Below are 17,270 nucleotides of genomic sequence, written 5' to 3' on the forward strand. Positions count from 1 at the left end.
ATAACAAACCAAATAATAAACCAGAACTGACACTAATGTGGGCCACAGTATATTTTTATTTTAACCCTAGTGGATTAAAATAAAAATCCTCATGTGGCCCACATGCTGCCTAGAATGGTGACATTTTGACAACGCATTACTGTTTACCAGATCAGGCTATTTCAAAAGTCAAGTCACCTTTAATTTAACACTTTATAGACTGTTTCAAAGCAGCTTTACAGGTATAAACAGGAGAATGATTCAATTATTCCAGTTCAATTCTGCTGTAAAGCAGCTCTAAAAGAAATAGTGTCATTGTTCAGCTGAAGTCAGTATGTTTTAATTCAGTTCTGTTCAATAGCTGTATAAAGTTAATCAATTATGAAATCAGTTCAATTTGTTATAAAGCAGCTCTGCAAAAAACAGTGATGTCATCGTCCAGCTCAGTTCAGTTCTCATATGATAGTGTCAGTGCAATCAAATCAATATTATTGCTGAATATTAAGTGTCCCAAACTTAGCAAGCCAAAGGCAACAGGGGTAAGGAACCCAAAAATCCATCAGGTTACAAAAATGGAGAAGAAAAAAAAACCTTGGGAGAAACCAGGCTCAGTCAGGGACCAGTTCTCCTCTGGCCAATGAACGAATATGGTGTGATGTGATTCAGGCAGCAACACAAGTCAGATTGTGGATTGGTATAATCTAGAATATTTCATATGGTTCCATCAGTTTGAAGATCAAGATACAACACGCCGGCATAGAGTTGAAGCTAGCCGTAGGGGTCTGTGCAGAGGACTTGTCTGGTTCTTGTGGTCTTTGCTGAGGATCTTTGCCGATGGCTGTCAACGAAGTTCTCACAGGGGATCTGTCTGGCTTGTCTAGTTGACATGGTCTTCGTTGACATTTAGGCTTGCGTCGTGGTCATGCCAAGATGCAGGTCCACCATCTGATCTGGATTTGGAGGGGATCCAGCTGACTATGGTAACCTCGGGATAAGGAAGAGACAGACAAAATGTTGACTGAGTTTTGAACTCACACCAAAACTCCCATTATAATCAACAAACCTCTTATTTACATTGTGTTTGCACTGTTAGTTATGATGAACATATTTGTTAGTGAGCAGAATTCGAGTTTCAATGATGAGATCACTGCTTACATACACTCAACATGACTGTGATCAGCTACAATGCTCATTCAAAGTTGCAACCTTTCATGCCACTATCTAAATATAATGCAATAGATCTAAATGTAATGTTATAGTCAAGTTTTTAATAATACATATTATTATGTAATAATGTCACAGTTAATCTCTAAAATAAAAACAACATAAAGAAACAACATAAAGAGTATATTTTAAATACTTTTTAATGGCATGTTTTTATGAAATAAGGACAGTCTCACTGAAACTAAAGCCACGTTCGTGCACCGTCTGCATGACATAATGTTCGTCATCTGGAGGGCTCACGGACGTCTGCATACCTCGTCCATGTGCAGGCCAAATTTCAAGACTGTGTGGTGGATGGTGGATGCGCTATTTTTATTCTCTGATCCTACCCAGCGAAGTCCCGTTGATGGCACGATTCGTGAATTAAATTGTACTGCATGTGTTGAACTCGGTCATCCACGCACATCTGTAGTTGAGTATACTTTGAAAGATGCGCAGACAAGACTGCATGTGAGATGCGTCTGGCCGCGGAAAGTGAAGTATACCCGGGTCTTAATACAGCTACTGATGTCCACTTTCTCACAACTCATTTACTTTTCAATTAAGACTTCATTTCAAGACGTCATAAAATCAAAATTGACCTTACTTACTTTGTTAGTGCATATTACTAGTCTTGTGGTGAACAATTAATCCGTGCAAGTTAATACACCGAAAAAAATTGTTTGTCGTGGTAATCTTTAATCAAAATCTGAAATGTTACTTCTGGTCTGAAATGGTGTTCCTTCTCTGATAAAATAAAACCACTCCCCCCCCAACCCTTAGTCTGCTATGAGCGAGAGACGGAGAGGAGGAGCGTTAAATTAAAACTCTGCCCTCTATTCAATATTCTGTTTCGCTTGGAAATATGTCACAACACTGGAGAAAAGACGTTTGCACTTCCGGTTCACGGGGACTTTAACTCATTTAAGGCTGCTCCATTGGTGATATTTAACAAAACTGACATTTTTGACATTATCGTGTGTGTTATTGTTTCTTCAAGCATGACAGAGAACTCGATACTGGTGGGCCGTCCATGCTCACTATACTGGTGCATGTCTTTCTGTGCGTCGTGTGTGTGACAGGACATTCACAGACAGTGCGTTCTCTTTTTCTCTTTTGGTGCGCTTAAATGGTTTAAAAGCATTCGCAGAAATAAGAGCGTAATCATATATTGTAATGCTAGCCAAAGGATGAAACAAACAAAACAAAAAAAACATATGCTGCATTAACTGTGTTAAATATTTTAATGCGTTAAACTGGAAAAAGCACTAAGTATTTCAGTTGATTTATTCTTTCCAAGCTGATTTGTGGCACATGGAGAGGCAACAGCAATACAGCTATTTGATTTGCGCTCATTTCATTCATAGAGTTTACATTTATTCACTTAACACACTCATTATTGCACAGTGATTTTGGAGGATTAAATATAATATCATTATATCATTATCCAGCAAACACGAGGAGTAACTGTGTGCTGTGTGTAACTGCGGACACCCACGAACCGTACCCGAGTCCGCTTAAAAAGGGTGGTCTGGGGTGCGGTTCAAGTGAACTCAGGTACAGTTCGCTTCTGATATAAATGCAAACGCACCAAGCTGCGGAAGTGAACTGCTATTAATGCCGTATTATTTGATAAAAATGTGTGTTTGTGTGTGTGTTTCACTCACTTTCCCGACGAGCGTGACTGACGTGCTGCAAACAGAGAGCTGTAGCATAACTTTTCTCATTTCTGCTCGCCTTCAGCATTCTACATTCGTGGGAGATAGATGCAAGTTCCGTTATGAACAAAACCTACGGTTCAAAAACAAAAATGGTGAGGAGAGCAACGTTATGCATTTTGCCGACTTCTCCTGTGCCATCGTTATTAAGCAACGTAGTCAACAGCTGCTGGTTTGATGACGAAAACGAACCGTGGTTCGGACCCAAATAATATAATGTGAACACAGTCCAGTGGCCGCAGGGAGAGGGGAGAGCAATTGAACTCGCGTTCGGTCCAGGCAATCGAACCAAGTGTGAAAGCACCCTTAGATGCATTTTAAAAACCAACCTGTTTAACACGAAATACTATTCTTCTCATTTGTTTTACTATATTTATGGTCCACAAAATAAATAAAGGAATAAATTAAGACAGTTAGGATAGCTTCATACCGTTATCAGCATGTTATGCTGAAATTTGTCTCTTGAGAATAGTTTGCACTTTGCTTTTTGTGTGATATACATTAGCTCACTTTCTGGCTCACACGGTGTATTTGACCAATTAGACGCGCAAACAGAGGCTTCAATGCTTGTCCGTCTTACACTCAGAGTATGCGCATAGAAACATCCTGCCAGTATTTAATTTTATTTTTAATATCAACCACGTCCTGCTCTTTACTTTCTCATTCATTCATGTTTCTTTATTAATAATGCCAATAGCCCTGCCCACTGAAAGCTGCGTGGACTGTCACACAAATACGAATATGACACATTTATAGGACATAAAGGTCTATGCAGTAAACGAAAGTAACTGGTGAAATGTTTCGAAATGTCCCTTGGCACAGCAGAGCACCAGTTTTAATAAAAGGATATGTTTAAGTTCAGCCACTATTTTACATACTTTAACATTTTCGCAGATGTTCAAGAAATTCTTTTCGCCGATACTACAAACAAGCCGCAGCCGCATGAATCTGATGAGTTCAGGAGCTCTTGGTTACCATAGAAACGGTGCGGTGATGGCCTCAACATCGCGGTAGGCATCTCATTACTGCGGTATTGCGGTTATCGTAGCTCTAATTCAAGCATTCAACATCCTCGTAGTATAATACAAATTAATACACAGCAAAATAGACAGTGTAACTGACTTACAGGTTTCTTAGACAGTCCATCTTCATTCCTCTTTTTCTCTTCTCACTCTGTCTCACATGCAAGTTGAAGTCATCTTTTGATGCAGGATTCTTCTTAATCTGTTGCTGTGAGCCTGATGTTTCTGACAAGTAATAAAACTAGTTAGTGCAGTATAATGTACAATGAATACATAGATGAATGTCCAATTGAATTATAGTCATAATTTTATTTTACTGTTATGCCATAATAAAGCATAAGTAAAAACACTTGTCTACAGTACCGTGCTGAACCGACTGCAGGTTGGGAAACAGTGAGTGAAAGGGAATTCATGCTGGTCAATGCTGGTTTTTACAGCAGGAGGATCTACATTGAGGAGACAGACAATGTATCACTTCAGTATTATTGACCACTGGATTTACAGTTTAACTGGGCTACATGGGACTTAACTGTATATCATGTTACTTAAGTAAAACCAAACTAACGTTAACTGAATGTATGCCGTCACGTGACGTGAATGAACGAAAGAGACTCGGTTCAAAAGACTCGGAGGTGAACTAATCAACGTTATTCACGAGATATTACATAAAATAGTTAAAAACAATGAACTAATCAGTCTTGATCTACTGGCCGTATCATAAGAAATATGTAAACAGCGCGAACATAGCAAATTACTATGTCCGGTCACTTAATCATTGTAGCCTACACAAACTACAAATCTTCTACATAAACATTCATATTTTTTTTTAAATAAAATCCTGAAAATCCAGAGATAGCAAAAGTTGAAATGACTAAGTAACTTAAATTCAAATAGCCTTACCTATGTGTTTGCTTGCTAACGATTTAAGTAATCATTAGCTAACTTTAATATCACATAAATACTCCAATCAAATATAACGAAGCAATCGCCAACAACATAAAAACATTGTTTAAATCCATTATTTTTTATGAAGTCTTACCTTGACTTTACTTTGTGCAGTTTTCAACCGTCAATTCTCCAGCCGATCCTCTCTGCTGTTTAGGCGCCTTTTCCGCGCGCCTACTTTTAAATTTAAAGGGCCGGAAATAGGAATTCGAACCAGTTTGAATTCTATTAAATAATGATCTCTAATAAAGTTAGCTGAAGCCTATAACATGATAATAATAATGAAATAAAAATACAAAATGTTTGAAAAGTTAATAGCCTAATATCAAATCAAATAATATCAAAAAACAATGTTCTCATTGCAGTTTTATGCTGTGCTGATTTACCCATTCATAATTTAATTTATCAATTAATAATATGACAGGCTATTTTTACTAATAAAAAAGTCATTTATAAATCTAAATGTCAATATTCAGTTAAAATGTAAGACAAAATAAATATTTTTATTAATGTTTGTTTTGTAATGTTTTATTTATTAGTTTATTCATTCATTCATTTATGTACTTATTACAATATCAGGGTCACTTAAGCAGTTTATAAAATGACACTGCCTGCTTACATTGTTAATCCTGCATTTAATTCAACCAATCATATTTGAGTGACAAGTTTACAGTTTATGTCAAGTTTATGCATACAACCAGGGTTTTGTGCCGGTTATCATTTACTTTAAGGATAATGGGTTGGGTTAGGTTTAGGGTAGCATTAGGACTAACTTGTCCTTGGGATATTGTTACAAGTTCAACAAAACATGGACAGTGGAATATGTTCTGCTTGAAACCATGGCAAAGATTTTAACATACAGCAGCTCAAAATGTCACTCTACTAAATATATGTTCCAAGACCATAGTTCACTAATTTTAACTATGTTGTACACATTTCTCAATCAGACAATTTACTTACAGTACATGTACAGCATAACTGACTGTAAGAGCTGTAATAGTGCACATCTGTGTTTCTGCTCTACAGTACAGACACACATACATGCTGTGTTTTCATGTTTTATGGGGACCATGCAGAGACATAATGGTTTTTATACTGTACAAACTGCATAACCTATCCCTCTACATTAAACCTACCCATCACAGAAAACTTTCTACAATTTACATTTTCCAAAAACATCATTTATTATTACCCCCCTTCCCCATTTATTGTACATCCCCCCTCCCCTAGCCCTAAACCTACCCACCACACACAACTTTCTGCATGTTTTGAATTAAAAAAAGAAAAAAGTTTTGTATGTTTTTAACCCATTTGGTTGTAATGCAAATGTCATTATAGATATTTGTGTCCTCACAAACCACATATACCTGTACACACAAACACACCAATAAAGTTATGTTAAAAAAAACTGAAATATCTGCCTTCTCCAGATTAGCCTGTACAATTAAGTGTTGCATCCTACATCAAATATCCCTGAAAAGTATTAATGATATATTTTCAGCTCCATTTTTAGCTATACATTTAAATTAACCAGTTTTAAAAGGTGCTCCATACAAAGCCAGAAGTAGCCTAGTTTTTTTATGATATTTAGAGCATATTTGCTGTGTCAACTGTACCAAATATTTACCAACATTGGACCTAATTGTTATGAACTATTAACATGCTTACTGTTCCATTTTGAGCTTACACCCTGGTTGGCCAGTGCTGACTGTGCCATACATATGCCAAATATGGTCCAAAGTTGGAGTAATGGAGTACAGTTGGAGTTCACATTCAGAATCGCCAGTGATTACACTCTGTCATCTTTGCCAAAACTGGTCCAGATATGTTTTAAGATATCTGGGCCACATTTGCTGCATTATATGTGGGCCAGTTTAGGCTTACATCCTGGTTAGCCAGTGCTGACTGTGCCGTACATTAGCCAAATGTGGTCCAAAGTTGAAATAATGTATCTGGGCCATATTTGTTATGCCATCTGTGGGCCACTTTAGGTTCACATTCAGAATTGCCAGTGACTACTGTCCCACAATTTTGCCAAAACTGGCCCAGATAAGATTAAAGATAACTGGGCCACATTTGCTGCATTATATGTGGGCCAGTTTAGGCTTACATCCTGGTTAGCCAGTGCTGACTGTGCCGTACATTAGCCAAATGTGGTCCAAAGTTGAAATAATGTATCTGGGCCATATTTATTATGCCATTTGTGGGCCACTTAAGGTTCACATTCAGATTTCCCAGTTATTACTGTCCCACAATTTAGCCAAAACTGGTCCAGATATGTTTTAAGATAACTGGGCCACATTTGCTGCATTATATGTGGGCCAGTTTAGGCTTACATCCTGGTTAGCCAGTGCTGACTGTGCCGTACATTAGCCAAATGTGGTCCAAAGTTGAAATAATGTATCTGGCCCATAGTTGTTATGCCATTTGTGGCCCACTTTAGGTTCACATTCAGAATCGTCAGTGATTACACTCCGTAATCTTTGCCAAAACTGGCCCAGATATGTTTTAAGAATAACTGGGCCACATTTGCTGCATTATATGTGGGCCAGTTTAGGCTTACACTCTGGTTAGCCAGTGCTGACTGTGCCGTACATTAACCAAATGTGGTCCAAAGTTGAAGTAATGTATCTGGCCCATAGTTGTTATGCCATTTGTGGGCCACTTTAGGTTCACATTCAGAATCGCCAGTGATTACACTCCGTCATCTTTGCCAAAACTGGCCCAGATATGTTTTAAGCTAACTGGGCCACATTTGCTGCATTATATGGGGGCCAGTTTAGGCTTACATCCTGGTTAGCCAGTGCTGACTGTGCCGTACATTAGCCAAATGTGGTCCAAAGTTGAAATAATGTATCTGGCCCATAGTTGTTATGCCATTTGTGGGCCACTTTAGGTTCACATTCAGAATCGCCAGTGATTACACTCCGTCATCTTTGCCAAAACTGGCCCAGATAAGTTTAAAGATAACTGGGCCACATTTGCTGCATTATACAGTATGTGGGCCAGTTTAGGCTTACACCCTGCTAGCCAGTGCTGACTGTGCCGTACATTAGCCAAATGTGGTCCAAAGTTGGTGTAATGTATCTGGGCCATATTTGTTATGCCATTTGTGGGCCACTTAAGGTAAACATTCAGATTCGCCAGTTATTACTGTCCCACAATTTAGCCAAAACTGGCCCAGATATGTTTTAAGATAACTGGGCCACATTTGCTGCATTATATGTGAGCCAGTTTAGGCTTACACTCTGGTTAGCCAGTGCTGACTGTGCCGTACATTAACCAAATGTGGTCCAAAGTTGAAGTAATGTATCTGGGCCATATTTGTTATGCCATTTGTGGGCCACTTTAGGTTCACATTCAGAATCGCCAGTGATTACACTCCGTCATCTTTGCCAAAACTGGCCCAGATATGTTTTAAGCTAACTGGGCCACATTTACTGCATTATATGGGGGCCAGTTTAGGCTTACATCCTGGTTAGCCAGTGCTGACTGTGCCGTACATTAACCAAATGTGGTCCAAAGTTGAAATAATGTATCTGGCCCATAGTTGTTATGCCATTTGTGGGCCACTTAAGGTTCACATTCAGATTTGCCAGTTATTACTGTCCCACAATTTAGCCAAAACTGGCCCAGATATGTTTTAAGATAACTGGGCCACATTTGCTGCATTATATGTGGGCCAGTTTAGGCTTACATCCTGGTTAGCCAGTGCTGACTGTGCCGTACATTAGCCAAATGTGGTCCAAAGTTGGTGTAATGTATCTGGGCCATATTTGTTATGCCATTTGTGGGCCACTTAAGGTTCACATTCAGATTTGCCAGTTATTACTGTCCCACAATTTAGCCAAAACTGGCCCAGATATGTTTTAAGATAACTGGGCCACATTTGCTGCATTATATGTGGGCCAGTTTAGGCTTACATCCTGGTTAGCCAGTGCTGACTGTGCCGTACATTAACCAAATGTGGTCCAAAGTTGAAGTAATGTATCTGGGCCATATTTGTTATGCCATTTGTGGGCCACTTTAGGTTCACATTCAGAATCGCCAATGATTACACTCCATAATCTTTGCCAAAACTGGCCCAGATATGTTTTAAGAATAACTGGGCCACATTTGCTGCATTATATGTGGGCCAGTTTAGGCTTACACCCTGCTAGCCAGTGCTGACTGTGCCGTACATTAACCAAATGTGGTCCAAAGTTGAAGTAATGTATCTGGGCCATATTTGTTATGCCATTTGTGGGCCACTTTAGGTTCACATTCAGAATCGCCAGTGTTTACTTTCCACATCTTTGCCAAAACTGGCCCAGTTGTGTTTTAAGATAACTGGGCCACATTTGCTGCATTATATGTGGGCCAGTTTAGGCTTACACCCTGCTAGCCAGTGCTGACTGTGCCGTACATTAGCCAAATGTGGTCCAAAGTTGAAGTAATGTATCTGGGCCATATTTGTTATGCCATTTGTGGGCCACTTTAGGTTCACATTCAGAATCGCCAGTGTTTACTTTCCACATCTTTGCCAAAACTGGCCCAGTTGTGTTTTAAGATAACTGGGCCACATTTGCTGCAGCATATGTGGGCCATATTTGGTTTAAAGCCAGATTAGCCATTATTGATTGTGCCACATTTTTGCCAAAGATGGCCCACATTTGGTTTGCGATATTTGGCCCATATTCATTATTTATCACACGGGCCACTTCAGGCTCACATTCAGATTACACATTGCCGTAAGTGCCGCATCTTTGCCTAAAAAGGCCCACATGCAATTTGAAATATTTGGGCCATTTTTGCCATGTTACATGTGGGCCACTTAAGGCTCACATACATTTTGTCCGGGCCATAAGAAGGCCTGTAGTGCCACACCATTGCCTAAAGTGGCCCACATCCGTTTGCTATCTGGGCTCTTTGTAACTGAACTTCTTATGGAAGAAAAAAATGGTTGGGATTCAGGAATGGTAACTGAAGACTGACAAGTTCCAGCTACACTCTTAAAAATAAAGGTTCTTTATTGGTATTTATGGTTCCATGAATAACCTTTAACATCCATAAAACCACAAAATGTTCTTTATAGTGGAAATGAAAATACTCATACTAAGTGGGGAAAATGGTTCCAAAAAAATTCTATATGGCATTGCTGTGAGGAAAAAAAAAAAAAAAAAAAGAAAAAGAAAGAAAGAAAAAAAAAATCATTTTGGAACCTTATTTATATTATTTTTAACAGTGTAATGCAGTTTTTTTTATTGGAGGGATGTTTAGACAGTGATGTACTTGCAACACTGGATGAAATGTTTGTGGCACATTTTTGACACCACTGCAAATATGAAATTCAGCTAAAACTGAAAAGGCCACAAGTGCTCCATTAAGCCTGACTGACTGGGTGATCGAAGATTTGACAAGAAAACACTCACTTAGAATGAGGCAACAGAAAAATCTGCTATAGTGCAACACTGCCTCAGGTCAGATGTCTGTTAGGAAATACTGTTAGGAGACTGAGCAACAATAGAGATTGTCCTCCTCAATATTTCCTCTTCCAAAAAAAAAAAAAAAAGAAAGAAATCCATTTAGTCTCAGCACAGAACAATTTTCCCTTCAAACCCCACTCCAGCTGTGTGTGAATATATCCGTCCTCTTGAACTTTTTTTGGGAATGGAACCAAAACGGCACACACCAGCAGACTTCTGTTGCATCTGCATGAATTAGCGCTTTCATTTGTCAGACAGGTAAAACACAAGCAGAAGAGAGCAAGCAGAAGAGCAAGAGACAGGCCTTGTTGACTTGCTGAAATATGTTGCAACCTTTCCTCATGAATTCAAAATCAGCATGAATTAATTCATGTCCAAAGTGCACAAATAGAAATTTCTCAGCAGGAGTAAAAGCTCTCTCAGCCCCTATACGGGAGGTATATTTCAATGTCGGCTCACCTCTGCAGGCCATGCTGGAGCGTGGCTTTCACATTTTGAGTAAATATTGTTGTACAGATATATTTAGGCAAAGAGTACAATGTCTGTACATATTTGTCATTAGGGGTCTAATCTAGGTTCAGCTTTCCTCTGTCTATTTTAATCACAATCAGTTGGACATAAATGGCATACATTACAATACATTACAAACCATCTGGGGGCTTGATTGTAACATATGCTAAAGCTGGCCTTTTGGTGCACATGCTGAGCTATCTGAATTCTGGGACTTATAGACTGAAAATAAAATTCCCAGAAACATTGGATAGCTTTTAAAAGTACAAATGAATGAATGCATCATGCCGAATATAATCCCAAACATCCCATATTCAATCAGAAGGATTAAGTAGGAGATGGTGACTATTGACCCTTTTCACAATTACAATGCTGGTGACCACTAAAACACAGTATCACAGTCTGTGAAAAGGGTCCATAGCCCCTTTCATGTATAGACTTTACTGTTAAATTGCAGGTAGCCTAAATTGCTGTTAAGAGATCATGTCTGAACAGGCCCTTTTCAAAAATACCAGTAAATCGGTTCTGGCAATTTACCAGTATGAGAAGTTGTAATATTACCAGTAAATTACCGGTATGATGCTATGTGAACAAAGAATGAAGATTACAGATATGAGCATGCACAGCTCCTTTAGTGTTTTTGTTGTGTCATGCTCGAGTCCCATGCTGCATCCCAGTTATTAAATAGTGTTCAAAATAAATAGTTTTCAAAAATACAATTAGTGTGTTCCAAATCGTAGTATGTTGAAATGAGTATTCCAAAGATACCCATATGGTATATACTTTTTCCGGTTAGAATCCGAAGTTCAGATCCGTGCACACTCACGTCTAATATTGCCCACAGGTTAAGATAAAGTGGTCTGAGTGATTAATAATCGGTAACTAAATTGATGAAAATGTATTTATTCAATGTTATCCACATTATATTTCATCTGCAACAGCATTATGAACTTTTGTAAATATACGTTTGGTCATTATGCAACTCAACCTACTGCTACATTTTTCTCTGAAATGGTTGGAAATTAAATTAAATTGAATGTGGAATATTTTAACTGTGACAAGATTTTGGTAGAAAATTGATTATTGTTGTGTACATACAGATGCTCAATGGTCGAATATGGGCATCAATAAAGTTGGACAAAGGTTCAGTCAATAATCATATCCCAGACACTATTGGTTGGCCTAGGACATTAGTAGGAGATTTATGTACTTCAGGTAAAGCGTAAATCACTGGCATTATTGGAAACTCACATGTTAGATATTCTTTTTCAGTCTCACTGATATCCCCAGATTCAAAAGCATTTGAAAGAAATTTGTCAATTTCTAATTTAAAGTGTTTGACAGGATCAAATTATATCTTTTTATAAAACTGATTGTAACGAGGTTAGTAGATGGGGGAAGAAGGAGGCGGGAACTGGCGAACGTTCAACAAAAGTTTAATCTCAAAATAAACAAACAAAACGAAAGTAATGCTGGCAGACCCTCGCAGACGTCTGCTGGCCACACAAACATAATAAAACATAACATAAAGTCCAGGCCTGGTCCTCTCTCGTCCTTCATGGTAGTCGCTCCTCCTTTTATGCCTCCGGAGCTCCTCCGTGAGAGACTCGAGGCCGGCACGCCTCGCAGGTGACGCTCATTATCACTCGCGTCACCGGCCTCGCGCCGTTCCCTCACGGCTCTCGCCCGCCCTGCTCGTCACACTGATCATCCGATAACTCCTTTTTTCACCCACATAATCAGATGCATTCATCAAAACCAGCCCTCCCCCTTATCTGCTGGCTTTATGACTATTATATTATGTCTTATTTTTGAACCGGGAGACTGAAAAAGCAATTTGACATCTTTTTCAACCAGTTTACAAAAAGTAGTAATAGGAGCACTTGTAGTTGAAGGACAAAAACAAATTGTAGGTTTAAAAATTGGTCTATTGTTTGTACTAGGTGCACTTGACCCTGAAACATTGTGATCATCCCTATAAAAGAAATGTTTCAATTTAATAGTTCAAAAATATTTGAACAGTTCAGTCTTAGTCTGAAAAGAATATGGATAAAAAAGTGGGAACATATGACAAACCCTTATTGAGAACAGAAGTTTTAGAAGCAGTTAATGAGTAATCAGATAAATTGAAAACTAGACGATGAGAGTCATCTGGGTAGCCTGTCTGGTGTTGTATCATTGTCTGCCTCAAACTTCTCTTGACCCGTTTTGATATATAGCTCCGCCCCTGTTGAATGAATGGCCTCTTAAAAAATCAGAGTCGGAATGGGTGGTCATATCAGAGGCACTGGAGTCAGGAGTAGAACGTGGTGCAAAGCGAGGTCTGCTGGATTGTGGATGTCGGAAGTTATATAGCCACGATACCCATCCATCTCGGTAGTCCAGTGTGTCTCTCTTGAATTTCTTCAGCTTAATTTTGCAAATCTCTTGTCTTGTCCGCGGCATACACCGTAATATAATACAGGTATAAATTAATTTTTAATTCATTATTAAATTGTTTATCTAAGGTTTATACATCATTTCCATGACATAATTCAAGATTAATCCTTTCATCTTACTGGAGCTGCCAGTTTGCTAAGTTTCAAATGATTATTAAACAGCAAGCACAAACTATGCAAAAGCAGCAGCCCTTCCAGTGCACTCAGTTTCTGATTCCTCATTTTCAGTCACTTCTTTGAACTGTATTAGTGACTTAATGTAGGGAATAGTGAATGAGGGTATCGGGGGGCAATTTCAGATACAGCTACAGACGTCAGCGGTCAGTTATGTTCTGTTTATTGTGGGAGATTCCGTCACTATAGCAAATGCTTTTCCATTTGTTTTGTCAGAAACTCGAAAAAAAAAAAAAAATAATAATAATAAAAAAAAGTTTTGTATAAACACTTAGGTAATCCCCTTTTAAAGGGATACCATTAAATCAAACCACTTACAGTTGTTTTACGATTGCCTAAGCACAATTTTGAAAACAGGGCCCGGTTTGTAAAAACACTACACACAATTAAGACAACCCTACACCAAAGTAGCACAACACTTCAGTTCATTTGCAAAATGGAACACTTTTGTCAAAACTATACACAACTTTATAAAAACAATATTTTGTTACCATACGAAACACACACATTTCATATAACTTTAATCTTTTTGAACCAGTTACACAGTGCTGTTGCTAACCTAAAACACTTTTAGCAAGTCTAATTCTCAGTGATTAGAGTACTGTAAATGAAGTACACAGAGAAAGTGCAACTATACAATAGTTCACCAAACACTACACAAGATCAATGCTGCAGACTGAGGAAAATATCATTGTTTCTCTCCATAAACCCAAATCTGTCAACATGGAGAATCAAACAACAGACAAACTTAAAATACTGTATCCAGTACAGGTTACAATTACAGTAAATAACAACAACAACAACAAACATAAAAAAATAATCTGAAAAAAAACTGACAATATTGTACAGAAAATACTATAGTAAACATACTATACATTATCTCTTCGCCTAGCTGGATCTGGACAGAGAATTTCATCAAAATCACAAGCAATATCCTCAATAGCAAGACAACGCAGGAAGAACCGTCTTGAATGTTGAATCCATCCTTGCACAGCTGCGGCGTCGACTTGGTCACAGGCGTCCTCCATGGCCTGAATGAGGGGTACCTGAACCTGGGGCTGGAGATCGTAAACCTTCCACCGCCATGCAGAGAAAAACTCTTCGATAAGGTTTAGAAAAGGAGAGTATGGTGGAAGGTATAGTACTGTAAACTGTGGATGGTGTTGAAACCAGTTCTGGACCAAAGCAGAGCGGTGGAATGACACATTGTCACAGATGACAGTGTATTGTATCTGGTGCATTTCATTACCTGCTGTGACGATGTGGTGCAATCGGTCCAAAAATGCGAGAATGTGAGGACTGTTGTAAGGGCCCATTTTGGCATGACGGAAGAGAACCCCATGCTGTGAAATGGCAGCACAAAGGGTGATGTTACCCCCACGTTGCCCTGGGACTTTGATTATATTCTGCCTCTCCTTCTTGCTTTTGTCACAGGTCTAGTATATTACAGTCAATGTAAAAAAGTGTGGAGTATGCAACAACACAGTGCTAAAGTGAACAATACAAACCTCTACATACTCATACCATAGCTGTTTGACCCTCTCTAAATTCCGCACAAAAGGCGCTCGATAAATTGTTTCATTTGAACCTGATGTCTTTTCAGGATGCATGCCAGTGTTGACTGAGATACCTGATGGGCATTATTGAAAATGACATGGTCACCGATAATGTTTGCTTGTAGTTCTCTGAGCCTGATAGCATTATTGGCCAAAACCATGTTTATTACAGTTTTTTTAGGATTGCTTACACACTAAAATTAAAAATAACACACAGTTACTGAAACTCTACACTAAAAACCTTAGCCCAGAACTGCACAACTATAAGCACATTCTCAGCCTCACACTTTTTGCTAAACACTACAAACATTGTTTTGCACAACACTAAACACACTTCTCTACATTAAACACAGAAATCTAACATAATGTCACTTCTTTGCCATTTCAAGACACTGCTTTCCAAAATACCACCCCTTGAACCAATGATCAAACATGTCCATCAGGTGCTTAACTGTAAACTCAACAATCAGGTGCAAGTACTATAAAAAGGCAAAAGGTGAGTTTATGTGTCTTCAACAAAATGGAAGGCACTGTTGCAGAAAGAGGGAGAGGGAGAAACATCATTGGCCACAGAGCTATTTTGAATGTCCCTGGACAACATGGTGGTAACATCACAATGTATGTTGCAATCACACAGAATGGGGTCCTCCCCCAGCATAGGCCCTTACAACACGGCCCACATATTCACATAACTACACAAAATTGTCACAGCAGAAGACCAAATGCATGCAGAGCAGATGAGATACATTGCATATGGGACAATATAAATTTCCACCTATCTGCTCTGGTCCAAAACTGGTTTCATTAGTGTCCACAATTTTCACTCCAATACCTCCCACCATTCTGTCCCTTCCCTAAACCTATTGATGAGGGTTTTTTTCAGAAGGCCTGACCTAATTGATGCAGGGTCTGCGCAAGGATGGATTCGCCATTCAAGAAGATTCTTCCCTCGCTGTCTTGCGTGAGAGAACATCGCCTGTGATGTGGAGGAAGTACAGATCCAGCTAGGCCAGAGATGATGCTTAGGTGTTTTTTCTCCTTTTTTTTAATTTAAAATCATGCTTTTGTTTGGTCTCCACAAATGATTTTGTTCATGTAATATATTGTATTTAGAATATGTTCTGATTTTCAGTTCAAAATGTAACCTTTGGAAAGGCATGGATGTATTAGATGGTTTTACAATGTGGTGAGAAATAAATACTTTCATCAATGTGCAGTACTGATCTTGTACTGATCTGATCAGTACTGATGGGCAGATGGGCAGATGGACAGTGTATACATGACACCACCACTGTGTGATTCAGCCAGATAAAAAACAAAAAAGAAACCAAGTCGGTAAGGATAGTGGGTTTAGCTCTTGGAGTGACCAACCTAAGTTTGAATTTGCCTTTTTATAATTGAAATTAAATAAATAAATACTAAACAAATATAATCTATTATTGAAATTGGATATGGTGTCCTCACATTGATTGGACAGGCTGGCACATCAACTGCGACTCTTAATACCATACATCAAGGTATCCTGGGATGTAACTGCAACAAAACAAATAGTATACATAAAGCGGTTATATTGTGAATATCAATTTATGGTTTTAATAAATAAACACTGAAAATGTTGTTATTGCATATTGTTATATAATGTTTATAGTATCTGCCACTAGCCTCTATCTAGCATCTAACACTATTTACGCTTAGTGCAAAGAAAGTAGTGCTTTACTTTTGCTGGCACAAAAACAATGAGGAATTTTAACCCTTAAATGCAAACCTCGGGTCTTTAGTGACCCGGTACATCATTCACTACCCTCCTCCTCATTCATTTTTTAAAGTTAGACATCAACCTTCTTGGTATTCCTCAATCAATTTATTATAAAGAATATAACAAGAAAAAAATCATAAAATTATAAAAGAACGCCTATTTTTGCATTCATTTTGTGTAAAAATTGTATAGGGTCGCGAATGACCCGAGGTGTGTATGAGTGTATGTATATTTTTTTCTGCACAACAATAATTGAATCTTAGATGACAGAAAAGGTGCAATTCACCTTTATTCCACAAGGTGGCAATGTCTGATACACAATGCTGAAGTGACGACTCATTCAGATAGAAAAATAAATAATAAAACAAACATGAAATGGCTCAGTGATTTACTGCAGAGCAAGTAGTGAACGCAATCAAAGACTGTAACTCTTACTGGATGGATCTGGTGAAGCTGTTAGCGATTAAAATATTGATTTTGAAGATGTTGAAAATTATATAGTTT

General features: G+C 38.4%; 1 long non-coding RNA gene across 2 annotated transcripts; it reads right to left on the bottom strand.

Moving 5' to 3' along the window:
- Positions 1–841: 841 nt before the first annotated feature.
- On the bottom strand, positions 842–4,523 carry LOC137031510 (uncharacterized). Of its 2 annotated transcripts, XR_010896569.1 has the most exons (4): positions 4,286–4,523; positions 4,027–4,147; positions 2,850–2,929; positions 848–964 (listed from the first exon to the last, which is right to left on the bottom strand). It is a non-coding gene; the product is annotated as an uncharacterized lncRNA (long non-coding RNA). The 2 variants fall into 2 exon arrangements; XR_010896570.1 differs by lacking the exon at positions 2,850–2,929 and having other exon boundaries at positions 842–964.
- Positions 4,524–17,270: the final 12,747 nt, after the last annotated feature.

The sequence above is a fragment of the Chanodichthys erythropterus genome, chromosome 12, assembly GCF_024489055.1.
Source record: "Chanodichthys erythropterus isolate Z2021 chromosome 12, ASM2448905v1, whole genome shotgun sequence".
Taxonomy (NCBI): Eukaryota; Metazoa; Chordata; class Actinopteri; order Cypriniformes; family Xenocyprididae; genus Chanodichthys; species Chanodichthys erythropterus.